Source organism: Callithrix jacchus, chromosome 7, assembly GCF_049354715.1.
Source record: "Callithrix jacchus isolate 240 chromosome 7, calJac240_pri, whole genome shotgun sequence".
Lineage (NCBI taxonomy): Eukaryota > Metazoa > Chordata > Mammalia > Primates > Cebidae > Callithrix > Callithrix jacchus.
In genome coordinates, this window is record NC_133508.1 from 96,342,760 (window position 1) to 96,359,746 (window position 16,987).

The window sequence follows — 16,987 nt, forward strand, 5'->3', positions numbered from 1 at the left end:
ATCTCAGAACCCCCACCACAACATCCCCATCAAACAAAATTGTTTCACAACTCTGTACCTTTTATACTTCTTCCCCCTTCTTGGAATGCCCTGATCCAAAGCCCTTGGAGCCCTAGTGCTGAGGAATTTTAATAAATATGAAAAAAATAATTAAATATGATTGTATTTGAGAACAAAGAAGCTTATGGCCTAAGTTGAACAGGGTTAAATAGTGTCTCCATGACAAGATTTCTCAGAGCTGTCGACATGGTACGTTGCAGTGTGAATTCCTAGTAAGGGTGTTTGGTATCTTGGGTTTCTCAAAACTATTTAACAAAGCCATTGTCAGTAGAACATCTGTGGGAGTAGAAATGCTCCCAAGATCACATAGATGAGATTATTTGGATATGTGGGATTTGAATTTAGGATAGAAGGAAGTAGAGAAGAAAAAGGATAAAGAGAAGTTGACCACAAAGGCAGAGGAGAAAAGGAGGAAGAGAAAGATGAAGATCCTTCTCCAAAATCTGGAGATTTGCCAAGTTGTCCCTATCTACAAGTAATTGTTTTCTTCCCTGACAGAGTCCCCCAGAGTTGAGCTGTGTGTGGAGGGTGAAAAATACTCAAACAAAGCCTGTCCTGCTACCAATCAGAGGCCTGATTAGTAACCATCCTAGTGGGTGAGGAGTGAGTCTCTGCCTTCCTGTCAAGTTCCCAGCTGCAGGAAGGATTGGCAGCACTTACAACTGGGCTGTGATGATGCCTTTTGCAGCAACCTTTCCTTCCTAATCTCAAACAGTAGCCTTTCTTGCACTGCTTAGAGTTCACTTAAGGAATGAGATTTAAAAAGCAGGTGGCTATTGGCATCATTACTTGATTATTCTACCAGAAATGTGTTTGCCACCTAGTCAAAATTAGTGTTTTAACCACTAGAACCAATAATAATATTAATGTAATATTAATATTACATTATTAATATTTGGTAATCATGATTACATGATTACCATCATCTATGTATCAGGAACAGTATAAGGTAACGTGCATAGTGAATATTCAAACAGTGGTACCAAGATTTTTATAAGTATGCTTTCTTTGTCCTTGTAACTGTATGACCTGCTTCACCAACTTGGGGTGCAATTAAGGTCAGATTATTATCATTTAAAATTAAGATGAGCTTAGCTCTGGCTCCCCGCTCTTTTTGCTTCCTCCTTTTAAATTGCTTTCCTAATCGAAAAGCCCAGTACTATTTGTAACATTCCTATCATGTGAAGACTGACAAGGTTCATACATTTTAAAAGGAGAGCTTTATTTTTCATAGTGTTGCAGCCTACAGGGTGGACACTCTGACAGGCTGAGAAGTGTAGCCTCTGGTCAGAAGCCAGAAACAGGCACCTTGAGAGAGGCAAAGGAAACAAGAATTTATGCTGAGCAGGGTGACCAAATATACATATTCAATAAGCTGTAGGAGGAGTCGTGAATACTTACGAAAGGAGAAATGTGTGCATCACAATTAAGCTTCATGCTTCCCAAGGGAACCCATGTTATAAAGGAAATGATAATGTTTGCATGATCTGAGGGTGGAGTTTTCAGACCCCTATCATTAAAAGGTGAAGAAGTGGATGTGAAAAACCTTACTGCGCATTCTGCATTCTCCGTAGTGTGGCCAGAACCACTCTGTGGTTGATGGTCTCTTATCAGGCCAAAAGAATGGGCAGTATAATGAAGTTGGTTATCAGTGGTGGAGTCTTTTAAAGTGGCTTGTTTCTGTTTGGCCCTTAGAGAAGAAAGTCTAATGGCAATTAGCAAGGGAGGGGGAATAATGAGGTGTGCCTGACCTCCCATCCCAAGTCATGTCCAAAAGCTCAGTTTTCAAGGTTTCTCTGAGGTCTACTTGGCCAAATGATGGTCATTGCAGTCCAGTTGGGTGGCTTAGAATCTTGTTTTTATTCTTACTCCTCAAAGGGAAGTTAGGAGAGTCTGGTCTGTTTATGAATGGCTCTATTTTCAGTAGCTTTAGCTTCTGACACTGCTACATGAGGTCGTCATCACAGTCTGCCCTTTTCAGTTATGTTCATTCGTACTTCCTGCCTCAGTTATCTCCAGCTTAGTCCCATTCAAAGCTGCAGGAGATCTTTTAAAGAAGAACAACACAACTTTCCCAGTGTTATTCTTGGCCAAGGGTGCTCCACACAGATGCTCCCAACTATTCTCAAATTATGCCCACCAGCAGAAGCACAGGCCACATATATGGTTGAAATGAACCTTCTTTTGTGACCATCTAAGTGCTGGTGTTAAACCTGTATCATCAGTTCAGAAATGTCCTCATAGGCAGATTCTGTTAGGAAACATCAGTGTCCTTTTTGCCAGTAGACTTCAGAAGGGGGCATCTGTAATCATTGGAAAGGGTGTAATAAAGTTGATCATTCAAAGAAAAGTCCAGACCTCAAGTCTTTCATGCCCTGGACCATTTGGGTTTCCCTGCCAATTGCGAATCTGCATAAAAATTACAAGTGATCCTCTCAGCATATCAAGGGAGGCAGCCTGTCTAAGCCACAGAAGATTCTTACAGAATTCCCTCTGGTAATGGGTCCCCACTGCCTTATGTTTGCATAACTTAAAAGGCCATCAGGTGAAGGGACCTTTCTCAGATCAAATAAGAGATGACTCCACTGGCTTCCAGGGCTTGTCCTAGACAGAGGCAATTTTTAAATGACAGTTTATTTTTAAAAATTTATTTTGTATCCACCTAATCAGTCACTCCACTATAGTTAGACTCCTTTCTCTGTCTAGCTTACTAGCTCTTTCTCCTCGAATGCTCTAAATGTGAGTTCATAACCCTCTGCTCTTTTTCTCTTTCACTTAGCACCTGAATCCCAGCTCCTCGCATCGACTATGTTGGTGAATCTACAAGTCGCATTCCCTTCCATGAGCTCTGCTGGGTACCACCTATCTGGGGTCTGTCACTTAGATGGACCTGTATTAGTCCATTTTTGCATTACTAAAGAGTATCTGAGACTCTAGGTAATTTGTGAAGAAAAGAGGTTAATTGGTTGATGGCTCTGTGGGCTGCATAGGAAGCCTGGTACCAGGATCTGCTTGTGGTGAGGGCCCCAGGAAGCTTACAATCACGGCAGAAGGCAAAGGGGAAGGTAGCACATCTCATGGGGAGAGAGGTAGGAAAAAGAGAGAGGGGAGATGTCACACTCATTTAAACAACCAGATCCTGGTGAACTCAGAGTGAGAACTCACTCGTTACTGTGAGGATGGCACCAAATGCCCTGATGGATCCAGCCTCATGCCCCAAACTCCTCCCACCTTCAAGACCAGGGATCAGACTTCAATATGAGATTCAAAGGAGACACATACCCAAACCATATCAGTACTCGATACACTTTTATTGAATACATTTCTTATCTCTAAATGCCAAAGAATGTCTTCCATTTGTATTCCCCTCTTTCATCGGAAACTAAGCCTGTCCAAAACAGCTTTCCTTCCGATAGACAGCAATTCTCTCCAAGTATAGTCAGTGGTGCCACCAACTTCTCAACCAAACTTCAAGTCTGGAGGATCATCTTGAGCAATTCCTCCCTTCCACCTATTGATCTACTGTGGCCAGTTTTCTCATCTGTAAAGTGGGGAGAATATCTTCCTCCTAGGACTCTTGTTTAGACTCAATGTGTTAACATGTAAAAAGCACCAGAACAGTTCCTAATATATAGAAGGAATACCGGATAACTATTATTATTTTTATATTTAGAAAACAAATTTACTATATATGGCATGACTTAGAACTTTTTGTAGATACTCTGAAGATACAGGATGGACCCCTACCCAAAATGTGGTTTGCACAAGTAATGGCATTACACACATCCCCAAGAGGGAATGAAAAGGTTATTACTCATATTAATAAGGCTTTCTTGGGAGTCAGGGTGACCTTCAGGCAGGTCTGAAAGTGGCTTGAGAGAGAAGGAAAAGAGACTTGAGGTTTTTATGGTGACTGGGGTGTGGCTGAGGTGAGGGTTCCCATGCATGGTTTGAGTTTCTCATTATGCCAAAGGAGGGGCTACTAGTCTTTCTTATCAGCTTGCCCAGATGTGAAGAAAAAGGAGAACAGGGAGGGTAAGTTTTAAAAGCTGTCAGCCGTGTTAAAGTTTATGGAAGGCCATTGTTTTGGACTGAGCTTCTGCACTAATTCCAACAGACCAGACTAAACCAGAAAGGACGTATGCATGCTAGGTGCCATGTAATCAAGCTGCACTCTGAAATAGAGCAGTTTAAACAAAAACAAACCAAACAAAACAAAACAGGAGGATCATAGCAACCAACCAGAAGGAGCCATTTACCGGAGCTGCATAAGGGAGTCTCCTCTAACTTAATCCTACAAGAAAAATAACTTTCAAAGGACCAATTCTCTTTTCATTCTTTTTCTCTGCTTTCTTCAGCCTTTTTTGCCCATAAAACTAACCCCCTCTGCTCAGTTCATCAAAATTCTACATTCTAGAATCATAAATAAATGCCAATTCAAACTTTAACTTTGTTGCAATTTTGTCTTTTGGCAACAATCAACCATTACCAAAATAAGGAGAGTTAGACTCTTTATCACAGAAATAATAGAAAAAAACACTACCAATCAGCTACAAAATCTTTTCAATTTTTCATTTGAATTGTCTTCAGTATGCATTTCCTCCTTCCTCTTCTCATGATCTTGAATGAAGATCTTAATCATTTCAACTACAAGTAACACAAATGCTCTGGCTTCCGTCTCTATTTGTCCTTTCTTCTCTTGCCCTACCTGCTCTCAACCATCTTTTGGCCAATGTAATAGCTCAAAGATGAATTTTCCTTCTCTCTGTGAGGTTTAAAGTGGTTTCTCATTTGATGTTTTTAAAACATACTCCAAAAATTATTTGACACTCTCCCCAGAAAGAAGCAAAATCTATGTCCCCACTCTTAATTCTGTTTTAACCCATGAGGTACAGCAGAAGTAAAGTATGTGATTTTCCAAACTGCGTCAGTAAAGGCCATGTAGGTCTACCTGATTGTCTTAGGATGCTTCCTGAGATCTCCATGTATGTACAGGGTATGTACAGGGTCCTCTGTTGATAGCTTCAGACATTCTCTTAACCAGGAGCCAGCATCAACTACTGCCATGTGAATGAGCCATCTTGGACATCTAGCCCAATCAGCCTTTAGATAGTTATAGCCTCTGCAGATATCTAACTGCAATCTAGGAGACCGAAAGCAAAAACTTCATAGTAAGCCCTTCCCAAAGTCTAACCCACAACACTGTAAGCGAGTTAAATGGTTGCTGTTTTACATTGCTAATTTTAGGTTAATTTGTAATGCAACATTATAACTCAAACGCTCTTATTTAGATATTAAAATATTAGAACTACCAACATATATTTAAAAAAATTATAAAGAAAAATAATGTGAACACATGCCCAAAATTAATCTAGTTCATGAATAAAAAAGCAGATTTGTAAAGATCATTTAAAAAAAAAACCATGTGAAACATTGGTATATATATGTACTGAAGAAGGAATGTTGGATGTGTCTCTATAATATAACAATTTATGTTTCTTTTAGTATACACCCAGTAATAGAATTGCTAGGTTGAATGGTATTTGTTTTTAGGTCTTTGAGGAGTTGCCACACTGTCTTCCACAATGGTTGAACTAATTTACACTCCCACCAAAAGTGTAAGTGCTTCTTTTTCTCTACAAATCTGCCACCATGTTATTTTTTGACTTTGTAATAATAGCCATTTTTTTTGGGTGTGAGATGGTATCTCATTGTGGTTTTGATTTGCATTTCTCTAATGATCAGTGATGTTGAGGTTTTTTTCATATGATTCTTGGCCACATGTATGTCTTCTTTCTAAAAGTGTCTGTTCATATCCTTTGCCCATGTTTTAATAGGGTTGTTTAGGGTTTTTTTTTCCTTGTAAATTTGTTTTAGCTTCTTATAGACTTTGTCAGATGCATAGTTTGCAAACGTTTTCTCCGATTTGGTAGGTTGTCTATTCACTCTGTTGATAGTTTCCTTTGCTGTACAAAAGCCCTTTAGTTTAATTAGATCCTATTTGTCACATACGTATGCATATGTTCACTGCAGCACTATTCACAATGGCAAAGATATGGAGTCAACCTAAATACCCATCAATGGTAGACTAAACAAAGAAAATATGGTACATAGATACCATGGACTACTATGCAGCCATAAAAAAGGAGATAATGTCCTTTGCAGGAACATGGATAGAGGTCAAGGCTGTCATTCTTAGCAAACTAACACAGGTGCAGAAAACCAAATATTGCATGTTCTCACTTATAAGTGAGATCTAAATGATGAGAACACATGGACACATAGAGGGGAACAACACACTCCTGGGTCTATCAGAGGGTAAAGGATGGTGGGAGGGAGAGGATTAGGAAAAACAACCAATGGGTACTGGACTTAATATGTGGGTGATGAAATAATCAGTATGATAAACCCCCATGACACAAGTTTACATATATAACAAACCTGCACATGTAAGTCTGAACTTAAAAGAAAAAAAAAAAGAATGTTGGTATAAAATTGCTGGGTTAAATACAAAACTTGTCAATATCCTACAGGGAAATAAAACCTTAGTCTTTAGTGTTACTTTTCTTCCAAGCAAAATTATTTGCACGTGTGCTGGAAAAAATCTATAAGTTACTATGTTTCTTCACAGAGACTGGACCTTAAACAGCAGAAAATAGTGAGTCAAACAATGGTGCATTTCCACAGAGAATTAAATAACACTTGGGTATGGCTATTGGACAATACATGACGATGTAATATTGAAAGAACACACAGCTAACCATTTGTCTTATTTTTGATATTTTAAAGTAGGATCTATACTATATCTCACCTTTTCATAAAGGTCTTCTAAAGGTTGAAAACAACCCAGGTACAAATGGGGAAGTAGTGGAGCTTCATTCTATGTGACAGAGTCAGAAAGAGATTTTAAGGGAGGCGTCTATCCTACTACCTTCAAACCACATCATGCTATCACTTGTTTCCTCCTTTTATTGTGACTGTCATTTAGCAAAATTTGTGATTTTCAAATATTCTGGGGGTTAGAGAACTGACTGGGTATCTTTCCAATGGAGATAATGGGACTTTTAATAGTGAAGAAGACTGTGTTTGGGAAATGTCCTAAGAACTGGATTTTCAGATTCCATCGCAGAGTGATATATTTAATCTAAGTAGGAAATATTTGTATGGAAAAGCAGAAAATGTGCTGGACTAGAAATCCCTTTTCCAAGCTACCACTTAGTAGCTGAATCACTTTGTCTCTCTAAAATCTGGTTTCCTGAGATGCAAAATGGGGCCTACAGGACTTTTCTTACTTAGAGCTTTGGAAATGGGACAACTCAGTTCACAAGTAAAGGATTACTGTTATTACCTATGTGAAAAAACAACTGTTAGAAAAGGAGAAAATTCATTCAAGCAGCTTGCTGTGTCTATGCAGCCCCACCCAACTGACTAGATCAAAACTTTTTAGTGTAACTGACTACTACCCATGGAATTGCCTGAGTGAACATGTTGTTTTGATATCTACTGACAGGGGTAGCTCTGGAAATTCCCTCTTCACCCCAGCAATGACTAATAAAAAGGGCTCAGAAAAAAACAGGAATGAGCTGGGGAAGTCTCCTGAGGCTTTAGCACATTGGGTCAAAATTGAGCCTCCAGGAAGGAAGGAAGTTCTAAGGCAGACTTTGGATTTGCACAGAAGCAAACTGAAATGTTGGTTCTGCTATTGTTTGGCCCTGTGATCAGGAAAGTGCCATACCCTCTCTGAGGTTAGTGTCTGCACCCCAGAAAATGAAGAAAAGAAATAACCATTTCAGTGAGTTGATGGGAAATTTGAAATGGTGACAGAAAAATATAAGAAGTTTCTTCATATGATAGGTAATTAAGGAAGAACTCAAATCCTCATTGGTGGCAGAATGAATAAATATATGGTGGTATATTCACATAATAAAATATAATCAGCAGTAAAAAAAATAAACTACAACTCTATGCACCAGCATAACTGAATCTTTATAATCTCATAATAAATATATGTGTGTGAATTATGTATCCAACAAAGGACTAACATCCAGAGTCTACAAAAAACTCAAACAAATCAGCAAGAAAAATACAAACAATCCCAATGAAAAGTGGGCACAGGAAATGAATGAACATTTCTCAAAAGAAGGTATACAAATGCCCAACAAACATGAAAAAATCGTCAACATCACTAATCATCAGGGAAATGCAAATTTAAACCAAAATGAAATACTGCCTTATCCCAACCAGAATGGCCATTAAAAAGACAAAAAACACTAGATGTTGGTGTGAGTGTGATGAAAAAGGAATGCTTATACTCTGCTGATGGGAATGTAAATTAGTACAACCTCTTTGAAAAACAGGATAGAAATTTCTCAAAGAACGAAAAGTAGATCTACCATTTGTTCTAGCAGTCCCACTAATGGGTACCTATCTATCAAAAGGAAAAGTCAATATGTCAAAAAGTCACCAGTAAATGTATGTTTATTGCAGTATAATTCACAATTGCAAACATATGGAATCAACTTAGTGTCCATCAAATGAAGAATGGATAAAGAAAATTTGGTATGTGTATGCACCATGGAATACTACTCGGCCATAATAAAGAACTAAATAATGTCTTCTGCAAACTGGAGGCCATTATTCTAAGTGAAGTAACTCAGGAATTGAAAACCAAATGCCTCATGTTCTCACTTATTTGTCGGAGGTAAGCTATGGGCACATAAAGGCATACAGAGTGATATAATGGACATCAGAGACTCAGAAGGAAGGGGACTTGGGGGAGGGATAAAAAGTTACTTATTGAGCACAGTGTACACTACTTGGGTGATGGATACATTAAAATCCTAGACTTGACCACTGTACAATCCCTCAGTGTAACCAAATACACTTGTATCCCTAAAGCAATTGAAATTTTAAAAATTTAAATAAAAATACATTATATATTATATATGTCTGTGTATATATATATATAGACAGGCATATATACTTAGTATATGTATATGGTCTACGTAATAGTATATCTGTATAAATGGGGTATTAAAATAAGAGAATAGTCATCACAGGAGTTAGGAGAGTTAAAAGGGGGGTTAATTTGAATGGGAAGACAGAAAGAAGGGAAGAAAAGAAACACTTGGGAAGGTAGAAGTAATTGCCAATGTTCTAGTTTTAATGTTTCGTGGCAGGTTCACCAAATACAGTATTTATGTTATTAATAAAATAAAAGATGAACATAATGACAGTATATCATGAACTAAAAGTTATAATTAATTCAATTCTGGTGTAATAACAACACAGAATAGTCACTCTAAAAATACCGTTGTTTCCTTCCAGGTTTCTTCTTCTCCTAAACTTTTTTTTTAAGGAAAAGCATTTTTTTAAATGTAGTTCATTTTCTTCACACAGTATGCACAGACTTTTGTCCCACAAGTCTTTAATTAAAGCTAAAACAATCATTGGTTTAGACATATTTAGTGGTTTCTATCTTTGAAAACTGCATTCTTATATAGTTGTTTGCTTCTCATCTTCATAGTCAGTCTTTCTAAGTCCTATTTCCCACTTGTTTACATAATGGAATAAGGTAAAATACAGTAAGATAGTCCAATAACTGAAAAGAAAATGATACCATACAGACAAAATAAGGTCAGCAGCAGAGCCTACACATAGGTCCTTTACAGTCTCACCCTGATATCATTTGGATGTTTGTCCCCTCCAAATTGTTTTTTTATACTTTAAGTTCTGGAGTACATGTGCAGAACTTGCAGGATTGTTGCATAGATACACACGTCATGGTGGTTTGCTGCCTCCTTCCCCCTTCACCTACATCAGGCATTTCTCCCAATGTTATCCCTTCCCAACCTTCCCACCCCTGACTATCCCTCCCCTACACCCCCACCCCACAATAGACCCCAGTGTGTGATATGTTCTCATGGTTCAACACCAACCTATGGTGAGAACATGCATTGTTTGGTTTTCTGTTCTTGTGTCAGTTTGCTGACAATGATGGTTTCCAGATTCATCCATGTCCCTGCAAAAGACAAACTCATCCTTTTTTATGTGTGCATAGTATTCCATGGTGTATATGTGCCACATTTTCTCTCACTCTATATATATATATATATTTTTTTATATCACTTTAGGTTCTGGGGTACATGTGCAGAACATGCAGGATTGTTACTTAGGTACATGTGCAGAACATGCAGAATTGTTGCATAGGTACATGCATGTCAATGTAGTTTGCCACCTCCATGCCCCCATCACCTATATCTGGCATTTCTCCCCATGTTATTCCTCACCAACCTCCCCATCCCCCGCTATCCCTCTCCTATTTCCCCCCAACAGACCCCAGTGTGTGATGTTCCCCTCTCTCTGTCCACGTGTTCTCATTGTTCAACATCCGCCTATAAGTGAGAACAGGCGGTGTTTGATTTTCTGTTCTTGTGTCAGTTTGCTGAGAATGATGGTTTCCAGATTCATCCATGTCTCTACAAAGGACACAAACTTGTTGTTTTTTATGGCTGCATAGTATTCCATGGTGTACATGTGCCACGTTTTCTCTGTCCAGTCTATCATTGATGGGCATTTGGGTTGGTTCCAGGTCTTTGCTATTGTAAACAGCACCACAATGAACATACATGTACATGCGTCTTTATATCAGAACAATTTATAATCCTTTGGATATATACCCAGAAATAGGATTGCTGGTCAAATGGCATTTCTATTTCTAGGACCTTGAGGAATTGCCACACTATATTCCACAATAGTTGAACTAATTTACACTCCTACCAACAGTGTAAAAGTGTTCCTATTTCTCCACATCCTCTCCAGCATCTGTTGTCTCCAGATTTTTTAATGATCACCATTCTAACTGTTGTGAGATGGTATCTCAATGTGGTTTTGATTTGCATTTCTTTAATGACCAGAGATAATGAGCATTTTTTCACTTTTGTTGGCTTCATATATCTCTTCTTTTGAAAAGTGTCTGTTCATAACATTCATCCACTTTTTCATGGGGGTTTTTTTCCTTGTAAATCTGCTTTATTTCTTTGTAGATTCTAGATATTAGCCCTTTGTCAGATGGGTAGAATGCAAAAATTTTTTTCCCATTCTCTTGGTTGCTGATTCACTCTAATGACTGTTTCTTTTGCTGTACAGAAGTTCTTAAGTTTAATTAAATTCCATTTGTCTGTTTTGACTTTTGTTGCCATTTCTTTTTGTGTTTTAGTCATTTCCCCTCCAAATCTTATACTGAAATGTGATTCCCAGTGTTGGAGGGTGGGGTCTGCTGGGAGGTGAATGGGTCATGGTGACAGACTCTTCATGAATGGTTTAGCACCATTTCCTTGGTGATAAGTGAGTTCTTCTTGTGCTAGTTGTTTAAAAGAGGTTGTGTAAAAGAGTGTGGTACCTCCCCGTTTCTTGGTCCTGCTCTGTAACATGTTGGCTCCCCTTTACCTTCCACCATGATTGAAAGCTCCCTGATGTCCCCACCAGAAGCTGAGCAAATGTTGGTGCCATGTTTGTACTGCCTGCAGAACCACGAGCCAATTAAACCTCTCTTCTTCATAAATTATCCAGTCTCAGGTATTCCTTTACAGTAACGTAAAAACAGACTAATACAAACCCAAAACTCAGCTTTATCCTCAACACAATTTCCTTCTAGACTAGTCATACTGAAAATCTCACTCCTTCCAAATACATCGTAACTGTTTAAGACTCTATTCTAGCCCCCTTCTGGAATGCCCTTATCACCATTTTTTTTCCTCTCTCAGAAAACTCCTACTCTTTGTTGAGAACCACACTTGAACATTACTTTTCTGTGAAGTCTTCCTGAACACCCCCAGGAAACTTTGTTGTTATCTCCTCTGTGCTCCTACGTTACTTGCAAAATGCCACTATTACAGCCCTTCAGACCGTTGTTGTAATCATTTTTTCACACTTGGCCCCTCTAACTGCTGTAAGGAAGTATTAGACCTATTTCACTCAGAAGCATCTAACACTTTACAGAGTAGAAAAAAAAACTTGGGTGATTGAATGAAAGATTATTATAGTAAGTAGTCCATACCTCTTCTTCCTGCTGGCAACTCTTCAACTATAATGTGGCACTAACTGCAAGTGCTCAAGAGATCAAATGTCCAGGAGGAGGTTTCTTGGAGAAGGAAGTTTTATGTGGAGCCTTGAAAGATAAAAAATATATAGAAAGGGGAGAATCCCCTGATGATGCTATCAGTTTCTAGTTGTTATCTTTCTTTATCTCCACCTGGAAGACTCATCTTCAACCCAGCAACAACCTCACCTGAGTCCCAATAAGGGCTCAGATTACAGGCCTGGGAGACAGTCTCACAGGAACCATACAAGCAAACACTTGTAGACACAACTTTTGCTGGCCTGGGAAAAGCTTCTGGAGAAGGAAAGCTGTAAGATATTTTTATGTTACTTCAATTTGATGAAATATATTGCCTTTTCTGAAATGTGTATGGATGGAAAGGAAGGGAAGTCAGTGTGATTAATTCAGGTAATAAGAATGGTCACTTAGGCAGTGAATGCTATTGAGCTCCTATTAAATAATATCCTGCTATTTAGGTTTAAGCATACCTATGTGCAAATGCTGCAGGCTATTAAGAAAAGATAGCATTGTGTAATGACTAAAGTTTGGGGTTTGGTATTATACCTGAGTTCAAACCCATTTGTCAGATACCTAGCCAAAGAGCCTCAGTTAAGTAACCTGAAGTAACCAAACTTTTTTGACCATTTAGTTCATCATTGGTTAAATGGGAAGGAAATAACATGTACTTCATAGAATTGTTGTAAGATTAAATTAGATATAAAAACAATCAGTACATTAGAAGTGTTCTATAAATGGTAGCAATTATTGTTATTTAAACTCTGAGTTTCTGTTTCTTGGTGCAGAAAATGTGGTACTTCACAGAAGGGGTAAATGAAGAAATCTTTAGTTAAAATATTTAGATTAGTCTTTACACATAGCTCAGCATTCAACAAATATCTGAATCAAGATAAAATGAGTAAATTAATCTAGGATTTCTTAATTGTTTCAGGAGTATAAAGCTAGTTGTGGACCATTTCTCTCTCTCTCACACACACACACACAGACACACACACACTCACAACACACATTACATTTTGAATAAAATTTTAGTGACCCTCTGAATTATATTTTAAAAATGGCATCCCTGGATTCCCAGGTTTAAAAATACCTGATTAGAATAAAGATATAAAATACAGCCTACAATAAATAAAGACTGTATGGGTGATTGACTCTTCCTTTGTTTTAAATGAGTGAGTCCATTATTCATTTTTAAAACTCAATTAACTGAGGTAGGCAGAGGCTTAAGTGTAAATTAATAAACCCCTTTGTGGAGGAAACAGGAAACAATGGCAAATATTCACTCTTTCCTCTTCAAAGTTGGACGGGTTTATTCTCTGCCCTCTTTGAATGTGCTATAGATTTTAATCCCCTTTTGGCCTTTTCTTCTGATGACAGCTAATGGAATTGTATCCCCCGTGTCCTCATTTTCCATTCCTCAACGTGTCTGGACTTTTGCCTCCAAAGGTTAACATTGCTATGAAGTCATGTAATTTTTTATTACTATTTAGACAGATTTATTCAGAGTTCTATCCCCACAGACATCTGTAAGTATAGTGAATGTGACATCCAAAATTGCCCAGTGGGGCTGGATATTATATTTATTGTAGCCAAGTTCAAAACTAAAAAACAAAAATCCTCAAAACCTCCATAACTTTAAATTTAAAGAGAACTGAACAACAATGTGTTTCAAACAATTTTCTAATTAGGGTAGGAAAATGCCTCTGAAGCAAGAAAGTTAGGCATTGGTCTAACCACACAGAGATAAGCTTTGGTAAACTCAGTTTCAATTAATTTGCCTTACATTGGAACACTAAAGTTAAACTTACCCATCATTTCTGGGTTGGATAAAATGTGCAGATTCAGAGTCACAAATACTGAGGTTTAAGAAAGGCATCAAACTGGGCTGGTCATGGTGGCTCACGCCTGTAATCCCGGCACTTTGGGAGGCCGACGCAGGCGGATCACGAGGTCAGGAGTTCGAGACCAGCTTGACCAACATTTATTAACCTGTCTTTATTAAAAATACAAAAATTAGCCAGGCATGGTGGCGCACAACTGTAATCCCAGCTACTCAGGAGGGTGAGGCAGGAGAATTGCTTGAATCCAGGAGGCTGAGGTTGCAGTGAGCCAAGATCGCGCCACTACACTCCAGCCTAGGTGACAGAGTGAGACCCATCTCAAAGAGAAAAAAAGAAAGACATCAAAATGGTATTCATGTGCTCATGGCAAGCACCAGTAATTGATCACAGCACAATTTCTTCCCAAAAGAAAGGTAGCCACTATCAATCAGTTGGAACTGCCATGGGAGTAGAAACCTATTTGCCACGTATTCTTGTCACTATTTCCACACTCAAGACCTTCTTATGTAAAGGACCATAAGTGGCTTGTTCCATCTTGGGGCTATAGAACTTTCTTATATTCAAACATCAAAATCTACCTACTACTTTAAAACTGATTTCCTCATTGACAGGGAGGAAACAAAATACATCTAGTCCCTTTCCCACTTAACATTCAGCAGGCTCTTTAATTAATTCCTTCATTTCCTATTTCTTAAGCATTAACTGTGTCGTCCTCGGCACTATGCCAGACACTTGGGGTATCATGATGAGCAAGACAGATCCCTGCCACAGCACTTTGAACTGTCAGAAAGCTTCTAATGCCCCAGGGAAGAAGAGATTTGATGACAGCCATGATTCTTCTGGTCTCCTGGCTAACCACTCCCAGTTCTGTAAACACTTGTATGAAGTGCCTTCAGCATCCTGCTCAGGCTCCTCTAAATTTGCCATAATTGGTCTAGGACCCTTTCAAAGGGTAGAGCCTAAATAACACAAAAGGAAGGCTGAGAAGAGTAAGGCTTGTCACTACTGGCCCAGATTAAGTACTTTTCCCTGTGAGTTCCTGAAGTTCTCCTCATCAACCTTTATGTGATTCCCCAGCTGCTCTATGGGTAGGAGATGGAGGCCAATGCCTAGATAATCTGAATGATCTGGAATGATTATCAGTTTCAGCCGGATTTAGGGCATTCCCATTATAGGCACACTTACTAACTGAGATCCTGGACTTCCAAGACCAACAGACCTGTGCTTAAGTCTCAGCTTCTCCACTTACTAACTTAAGTTAGCAAGCCCAACTTTGTGAGTTTGTGACCTGTGCAGTCACATGTGGTTGGGGGTCGGGATAGATGGGCAAGCTCAGGAGAATTCTGAATTTGGTTTAGTGCTCTGCTATCACTGTCTTGAAATTCTTAATAGCCAACATGAGGCTCTGCATTTTTATTTTGCAATAGGCCCCACAAATTCTATAGTTGGTCATGTAAGCAAGTTACTTAATGTCTCTGTTAATATCTTCATCTAAGAAACAGGGGTGATGATGCTACCTACTACACAGGTTCCCGTGAGCTTTATATGTGGTCATGTGTGCCATGCCTCTCCCATAGTAAGCCCCCCACCAGTTAAGTCAGTGGAATTTTTATTTAGAATATCTGACATGAACTATTCTGAATTTAGTATATATGCTGCCAAAGTGAGTATTTCTGAATGCTTGTACCATTAATCATCCTTTTTTTGTACTTCTATTCTCCTAGCTATACAACAGATGTTTGGGAAAGAGGAGTTAACTTTTCTTTTTAAGTGGGCATCTGATTTCTTTGGTTGCATGTGACAAAAATGGCTTCTGGCTAACTTAAGCAAAAGGGAATTTTTGGAATGATAACATCATTGCAAAACTGGCAAAAACAATAGCAACACTGGAGAATCTGGCTTGGAAAGGAATAGGAAATAAGACAGCTTCCTTCTGAGGTGGAAAAGTTTTGGCAGTGATGGAAGGCATGAACTCCTACCATCTTCAGCTGCTTTGTCATTGGGCTGAAGATTCAAATTCTGGAGATGGGTATCCATGACTTGGCTTGGTTCCCATGCTCACCTTCAGGCTAGGAAAAGACTGGGCATCTAATTACAGCAGTCCTGTAGACTGGACTGGCAGAGAGGACTCACCAAAATATAAATGACAGGCTGATATGAAGGGGAAATAGGTCCAGACAAATAAAAACAAAATAACAAGTCTTCCAAGTGCCTGCTGCATACCTGGTGCTCTGCTAGGGGCTTTCATAGAGTATTCATTCACACGACATACACTCCCAATAGGAGTTCAGCACTCTGTAAACACTTGTTGAACACATGAATGATTGAATTATTGAACTCTTACACAACTCTTAAAGGTAGATATTAAACCTGTTTGATAGAGGAAGAAACAGGACTCGAAGAATTTAAATAGTTTGCTTAAAATTATACAACTAGTAAGTGGTAGAATTGATATTGAAACCTGATTCTGTCTAATTCCAAAGCTTATGATTGTTATGCCACTGCATACTGCAAGCCTTTCTTAAGGTGTACATGGGGACTGATTTAAACCTCCGTACCTTCTGTTGTGCTTCCCCAAATTATAGGATCTGATGGATTCTAGAAAGTTTATCTGGGCCAGGGAAGGTTCCTTTTGTGGTTCTCCACTAATTTCAGAAAGGAATGTGTCACAAGACATGTGGCTATAAGACCCCTTGGTCTCCTCAATATTAAGTGGGTATAATAATAGTTATCTCCCCATAAGGTTCTCAGTAGATTGGTGGAGAGTATGTTTGTAAAGCCTTTGATATAGTTCCTATACATGGAAAGCTCTCAGGAATGACAATCTTTAAGCTGAAAAAAGTGTAGAGAAACAGGAAGAAAGTGCTGGGGGAGGAAATCAGGTTTCACAAAGTTAAGGCTCCACCAGATAAACTGTCATTTTACATATATCTCCTAGAAAGAAGAAACATTGTCAATTAAACTATGA

The 16,987-nt window shown here is 38.6% G+C and overlaps 1 long non-coding RNA gene across 2 annotated transcripts in view; it reads right to left on the bottom strand.

The window, feature by feature from the left end:
• The window catches only part of LOC118143244 (uncharacterized), a 49,166-nt gene that overhangs the window by 17,839 nt on the left and 14,340 nt on the right, over positions 1-16,987 (bottom strand). The window contains exons 4-5 of one of the 2 annotated variants that reach the window (XR_001912820.5): positions 13,987-14,171; positions 10,424-12,229 (exon numbers count right to left, since the gene is read on the bottom strand). The exons of the other annotated variant lie outside the window; for it this stretch is intronic. This is a non-coding gene — a long non-coding RNA (uncharacterized LOC118143244). Of the gene's footprint in view, positions 1-10,423; positions 12,230-13,986; positions 14,172-16,987 lie in introns of those variants that run through there. 2 annotated transcript variants of the gene reach the window in all.